We start from the raw sequence: 7,781 nt of genomic DNA on the forward strand, positions 1-7,781 counted from the left end.
AAAGATGAGATCACGGAAGTGTTTAAGAGCCCACACGACACCTAAGGCTTTTAAATGCAGCACAGAGTAGCGGGTTTTAGCATCATTAAGAATTCTCCTTGCATACGCTAGTGGTTGGGACATCCCAGAAACAACACACCGGGTCAGAACAGCTCCAAGACCTTTACCAGAAACATCAGTATAGAGAATGAATGGCTTGTCGAAGTCTGGGAAGGATTGGATAGGCGCAGATACCAATGCTGCCTTTAAATCAGTGAAGGCCCTCTCCTGATCAGGCCCCAAAACAAAGGAACCTCCTTTAATAGTCAAGTGAGAGGAAAGGCCATGTTTGCATACCCTTGAATGAACCTTTGATAGTTCCCTGACAATGTGAGGAAGCTGCGCACTGCTGTCACTATGGTAGGCGTAGGGAAACCTTGGATAACTGTGACTTTGTCATCAGCTGTCCGGATACACCTGGCATCAACAACATGACCCAGAAAAAACAATTCCTTCTTCAAGATCCTACAATTTGAAAACTTAACCTTTAAACTAGCCTCTTTGAGTCTGGTGAAGACTTGATGGAGCATCCTCAGATGTTCAGGCACATCCTTGCTAATAGCCACTACATCATTCAAGTAGGCGAAAACAGTCTTCCCCAAGAGTCCCCTAAATATTTCATCGATTAACCTCTGAAAGCTCAACGGTGCATTACAAAGGCCGAAGGGTAACCTTATTATCTCGTAATGCCCATCAGGAGTGCCGAGGGCTGTAAGAGGGCAAGAGTCTGCATGCAGATGGACTTGCCAGTATCTTGAGAGAAGATACAAAGAGGAGAACACTTTGTTATTCTCCCCCACACTCTGCAACAAATTGGTCAAATGAGGTAGAGGGTAATGATCTGGGATTGTCTCTGCATTCAGGCAACGATAATCTAAAACCGTTCTCGTGATACCGGCCATCTTTGGCACCAGAAACAATGGTGAATTCCATGGAGAAGTCAAATCTTATGCCAGACTCAATCATCTCCTAAATCAACTAGTCAACCACCTGCCTCTGAGAATGGGGAAGACAAAACACAGACTCATAAATAGGTTGGTACCTTACATATATGTGACGATGACCCACATTTGTATGTCCTAACAGTTCACCCGGTAAAGCTACGGCTCCCCTATTGTGTTCAAGGATCTGCAGTAACTGAGTTTGAAAATCGGGAAAATCAATCTGGTTCAGTTGAAACCTAGCCTTCTGAAGAAAAGACTCATTAGATGATGGGTGATCCTGGGCTGGTGTCAGGCCAGCCACAACCTCTGTGGATGGCAAAGTTTCTTCAGTAACAGTGGAAGGGTACACAAGACACTTCCCCAAGCAGACTCCCCATTTTAATTTAAGTACACCTTTCGTTTGGTTATGAACCAGAACGTTTGACCATTATTGGAAATGGTGGCTAATGTTGATTCAAGGGAAATACCTTTCATGAACAGTCTCAGGCAAACTGATAGCATCCACTCTCTCTTTCTAGCCAGGAAAACGAACAGTCACACAAGTTAGCTCATCCGACTGTATGCCTGCAGTCAGTTACCACTGCATTGGCCTCATGTGCATTTGCCATTACCTCACTTAAAGTGGCAGAAGAAGGAGTGGTAGGTACAACAAAGTTATCATTACCCACAGGTGATACTTCATTAGGCAAGGTGGGAGATTCAGTGGTAGTCTGCATAGGGTTAATGTCAATGGCAGCTAACGTGAGGCAGTTCTCTTCAGTGCAGCAGGTGCAAGGACTCAGGCAGGGATGTGTAGTGCCTATCTCTGTATACAGTACAAATGAGTTGGGACCAGTTTTAATATCTACCCTATGCTCACAAAGAGTAGGCAGTCCTAACAACCCATCTGAAGAAAGAACGAATGCCGGAACCAGATAAAACTGAGCTTCAATTGGTTGTGTGTCTCTAGCAAACTGGAAGGGCAAGGTAACCATACCTGTAGCATTGAAGTGTGCACCATTAAGTCCCATCAAACCAAGTTGTAGAAGGTGACGTGAAAAAGCTTTTCCTAGTTGATGCTCAATTTGTTGAAGTGAGACCTTTGAAGGGGAGGAGAGAGGGTTGGTACTGGCTCTTAAACTCTGATTCTGGTAAAAAAAAAAAAATTAATCTAACGGATACTTCATTTGAATACACCGCTTCCCGTCTGATCAGCGAAGTTAAGCAACGTTGGGTTTGGTTAGTACTTGGATGGGTGACCGCCTGGGAACACCAGATGCTGTTGGCCGTTCTCCCTACGTGTCAAGTGGGGTTGCTGGAGGATTAGTGCCCCTCCCTGTAAAACAATTAACTCTAAGCCCTTGGCTACCCCGTTTGGGATACATGGCGTCTGGCAATGAATGAATGAATGAATGAGACCTTTGCAATTTTGTTGACACAGGAGCCAGTGTCAAAAAGTAGGTACATTGTACAGGACTCATGATAGACTGCAAATGACAGCAATTGGCCTTGGCCCTGCATTCGCTGCAGCAGTACCCCGCAATAGCTGATTTGACTCCAACATCTGAGTCTTTTTTTTTTTTATGTGTCTGACTCTGGGCATAGGCTTCGCACCTTGCTCCCAAGGCCCAGTAGTCCTCCTACATACCATACACCTCTACATGTCACCATTTCGGCGCTAACACCCACCATCCATATTGAATTCATGCTAGAGCTGTCTCATACAGGACTGGTGTATTGGTATTAGCCGGGGTATTTTTATGACACATCAACGTGTCTTCTGGTAGATCGGTAAAGTTTATGAAATTCAAACCCTTAGACTGTTCCCTGCCCCAACGGGGATTTGAACCTGGGCCCGGTAGGACTGCAGGCCACCTCTCTACCAATGGAGCCACCACCTCCCTTGGTCAGCGTGTGGAGGCTGCTGGGCTTCCCCTAGCTACGGAGCTGTGCTATGAGTACTAGCAACCTGGTTTGTAGTCCCTGGGGAAGAACAACACTCGCTCACCCAGTGCCCATGGGACTTGTGGTGTCGACACCACTTTTTGCGCCAGTTTGGTGTTGATGATAATGATCATGTGCCCTGTGCAGGAGGGCCTGCATTTGCACTCTGAGCATTCTTTAGGTCCCTCTGAAGTTTAAAACACTTTAACCCTTATCCGCCGCTTGACGTGTATGCACGACAGGATTCAGGGTGCGCAGGGCCGCCGGTTGCCTTGCTATACCGCACTCACCTTCCCGCCACTGTTTGAGTGTGAGACCGTTTTCTGTGATACCTACGGGGTAGGTAGGACCCACAGGTACCCCGAGGTTGCGCTGTTCAGTCTGTACTAAGCAGTGGTAGGGAGAGGAACCATGTCATCTTCCTCCATGTCGTCCGATTCCATTCCAACGCGTGAAGGGCTGATCGCCTCATCGACCCCCACTAAAGTCCTTTGTGCCAGGGAAAGGGCTTAGTGATAGTGCCATAGGACGTGCCCTAGACGAAACTGTGTCATCTCGAACACTGAGTGAGAGTACATGGAGAGTGAGCTCTCTTGCCCTCCATCCCCTACTCGCTCTCCAACGCCAGAGAGGGCTCTCCAACTTCTGCAGGAGGAAGGGAGAGCTTACGACAGCGATGATTTTGCTGATGAGGAGGCAGTAGATGACCCAGGATATCGGGAAAGTGGCCGTGGACCTGGCGGACATCTGCGGAAAAAACGCTGCAGAGCCATTTCCCCCACACTCTCACCACCTGCTCGCCAATGTATCTTCCTCCACAGCTCCCCCACACCTCAGCCTACCACTTCAAGGCAGAATCACCTCAACCAGGCCCTTCAGGGGTTGTATTGCCTAGATGGGAGCCACGTGGTGATACACAGTGCCGAGCGTCTTCAAAGGAAAGTTTCGCATCAGGTGAGTCATCACCCGCTTACTCCCCCACCTCTCCCTCTCCCTCCCCCTCTCCTCCCCTCCCCCCTGCCCGTGGCCGTGCATGTGGTCGTGCACGAGTGCTTGGAAAACACAGCACAACTGCCAGACACCCTGCTGTACCACGTGTGGGTAGAGTAGATACATTTGTATGGGAGGATGGTGCCTGCTTTAAGCCGTCTGTGCCGGCATTTGATGAGGAGGGTGAAGGTGTGCAGGACGATGCACTTCCCCCCAGGCCTTGGACTATTAGTAGTCTGTTCAAGGCAATTTTCACGACTGCAATTATGCAGTACCTGGTTGATGAAATAAATTTTCACCAGGCCATGTGCGTGCGTTGGCTGGACGTACCTGCTATCGAGAGCACGGACATGCGTGAATGGATACCTGTAGAGGTAGGGGAGATGTTTGTGTGGCTCGTCCTGACCATGCTGATGGCGCACGTAAAAAAAACATGTGCTTCACAACTATTGGTCAGTGGATGAACTCGTTGGCACACCTGTCTTCGGAAAATACATGGCCCGTGATAGGTACCTGGCAATCCTGAGGTTCCTACATTTCAATCGAAATTACGGGCGTGCACCGAACGACAGGGTATGGAAAATAAGACCAATCCTGACAATGCTGAAAGAGTCATTCTCCAGGGTTTTCCGTCCGTTCCAGAAAGTGGTTATGACGAATCGCTGGTGTTATTCAGGGGCAGGCTTGCATTTATTCAGTATGTGCCATCAAAGCATCACAAATTTGGCCTGAAATTTTTTGTGCTTTGTGTCTGTAAAACTAAATGTGTGCTGGATGTAATAGTTTACTCGGCGACAGATGTTGATATACCTGGCGATGATCCTCATGGATTCTCTGCATCAGTAGTAAAAGTGCTGATGGAAAGGTATTTCAACAGGCACCACATTCTGTACACCGATAATTATTGCACAGCCCCGGCATTGACAAAGTATTTGCTTGACAATGGTATTGGGTCCTGTGGAACTGTTAGGGCCAACAGAAAGAATTTCCCAGTATTTCCGGCAAATACTGAGAAAGGTGCCCTTCTGACAACGAAATGTGAGACGGGTTGGCTACAGTTCATGAGGGTGTGCTGGAGGAAACTGGTAAAACAGACTACAGGACCAGGGAACCCGTGGTAAAGCCAGATGCAGTCAATGATTACAATATCAACATGTGGCTGGTTGATAAATCGGACATGCAAATTGGTGAGGTAGATTGCCTACATAAGTCCTGCAAGTGGTACAAGAAGGCGTTCTTACACCTTCTTGGTATCGCCGTCCTGAACAATTTCATACTGTTCAAGGAACTTGTAAGGAAACGTCTCTCTTTACGAGAGTTTGAGAGAGAGCTTGCACGCGAACTCCTTGAGCAATATTCAACTGCTCAGGTGACAGGTGCTAGGCCGGGGACAGCGGCTTCACTTGACAGGCTCAGCTGTGCTGCGTATTTCCGTCGGCACAAGATTGTGGAGATAGGGAGAACAGCAGCAGGTCGTCTGGCATATAGGCGGTGCCATGTCTGCTGCACAACCAAACGCCGTCACCTAGCACGAAAAGAGACCTCGTACCAATGTGCAGAATGCAAGGTCCCCCTATGCCCCAAATGCTTCTCAGAGTATCACTCCGAGCGTGAGTAATGAGCAGGTGTGTGGGGAAGTGTAAATAATGTACAGTAATGCACAAGTGTGTGTATTTTCATATATCAGTGAAAACTGTGATAGTATGAGTAAAGTATAGTAAGTGCTAAGATGTAAGTCATTTATAATAAGTCCAACAAGTGCAAATAAGTTATTTATAATAAGTGCAATACAGAAATTGATACTGTGTATTGGATATTGGTTTGAAAATTATTGGAAATACTTTGCTTTTGCCTACATGTTACCTGAAAGAAAACCACTTGTGAGCGGGCCACAAAAAAACTACCTGCTTGGCTATACCTAAATTATTTCACTCAATACTCAGGGAGATTGTGCCAAATATGAGCATCAGTGTATCTGTGATGTGACGTACAAATAATGTTAGTTGTGTGAAACATTTCTATGATTTTCACTATAACCCTGAATAGTACAAAGCAGTATGATTTATAGTACAAATAATTACCTCATACTCTACGATTATGCGTGAAAGAGCAACAACATTTACTTGTCAAAGTGTAATTACGCTTAATGGTGATGTACAGTGCAGTTCTAAATGTCATAGTAAAGGAGAACTATGATTATTTACGGAAGAAGTGAGAACAGAAAAACGAGGTAAAAGAGAAATATTCCTTACGGAAAAAGTGAGTACAGAAATACAACGAGATATATCCTTTCCCACACACCTACGGGGCATAGAGGCATTATGGAGCAGGCAGTAAATCCTTGGGTGAGCCACATGAACCGGGTGATGACTCATTGTCACGGCGGTGAGCAAGGAGCAGTGGAAAAAACGAGTGGAAACTTCCGCATTCCTTCGAAGGACGCACGGGCAGTGTTACAATAACCACTCCAGAGAGTGCTGCCAACGCTAGCCGGCTGGGCCAAGGCCGCAGCCAGTGGCGCGCGCTCGGAGCAGCGTGCTAAAACATGAAAAACCAGTCGTCTTCAACTCATCCTTACTCATCGACGGGACCACTTAGAGACCTCGGGATACCATCATTGGAAAGAGGAAGAGTTGATAAGTCTTATGAACTTTCATTTGAATCTTTAGCTATTATAGTTTGTCAGCTATGAGGGTTTGAATTAAGGGTATTTTTTCCAAAATCTCGGAAATCACCTAGGGAGGGGTGTGCTGCGGCAGGGAACCCCCCGGCAGCTAAGGGTTAACAAAGACGCATGCCCCTGTGACAATAAGAACACTTACTTGAGTGATCAGAACCGCTAGAATTTGTTGCAGACGTGGGTTTCTCTGGTTTTCTGTCCTCCTTGGGTTTTTCTGCAAGTCGCTGTCCCCGAGTAGACACGGGTATGGCCACAGGGAATGCTTCAGGTTGCGACTGCAGCTTCATTCGTGTCTGACAATTGAAGTTATGTAGGGTTTGTGCTGGTATGAATTCCAACTGCTTTGCAATGTGCTGTTGTCTTGGTGTCAAGACTTGGAAGTAGCAACCAAAAGTAAACAAGGACATGAAATTATCCTAGAAGTATTGCATCCTTGGTAGCATTCAGCCACCCTGAATTACCAAAAGCTTGCTCTAAGGAAAGTTTGACATTCTGAGCAAAGCAAGCAGCTTGCCTGAAATCCATGGAGGCTGCCTTCATGTGGGTATCATGCAAAGCATTAAGCAAAGCCATAACATCACCCCCAGCAAATGACATGGTGCCCATATCGGCCACAAGTTCAACAAGGAAGTCATCTGCATTATTGCAGGTACTATACATTTTTGTACAGTTTACTCAACTCATGCTCCTCACGCTCCCTTCCCTCACCAAACTTTTGAGGGTATCCTCGACACAGTGACCCTATCCTTGCAAGAAGTGAGAAATAGGCTCGCAGCACTGGACCCGAACACCAGTATGGGACCTGATGGCCTCCACCCCAGTCTTCTGAAATATTGCCAAGCCTTAGCATTACCCTTGTTTTTGATATTTCAAAAGTCTGTCACCATTGGTAAATTGCCACATGATTGGAAAAAATCCATTATCATTCCTATATTCAAGAAAGGCTCTCGACACAAACCTCTTAACTATAGGCCTATTAGCCTAACCTCTGTCTGCTGCAAAACCCTGGAAAGATTCATTACAGAGGCATTATACAACTACCTTGACACTAATGGAGTGCTGTCAAATGAGCAGTATGGATTCAGACAGGGTAGAACGGTAGATGACCAACTGTTACTCGTGTATAATGATGTTACGTCGTGGATGGATACTGGATACGTTGTGAATGTTGTCTTGTTTGACTTTAGCAAAGCCTTTGACATCAT

The 7,781-nt window shown here is 46.4% G+C and overlaps 1 pseudogene; it reads left to right on the forward strand.

The window, feature by feature from the left end:
• The first annotated feature begins 2,132 nt into the window (after positions 1-2,132).
• On the forward strand, positions 2,133-2,250 carry LOC145400847 (5S ribosomal RNA; annotated as a pseudogene).
• Positions 2,251-7,781: the final 5,531 nt, after the last annotated feature.

Source organism: Coenobita brevimanus, chromosome 53 (genome assembly GCF_032717465.1).
Source record: "Coenobita brevimanus isolate Jiangsu-jjx chromosome 53, ASM3271746v2, whole genome shotgun sequence".
Lineage (NCBI taxonomy): Eukaryota > Metazoa > Arthropoda > Malacostraca > Decapoda > Coenobitidae > Coenobita > Coenobita brevimanus.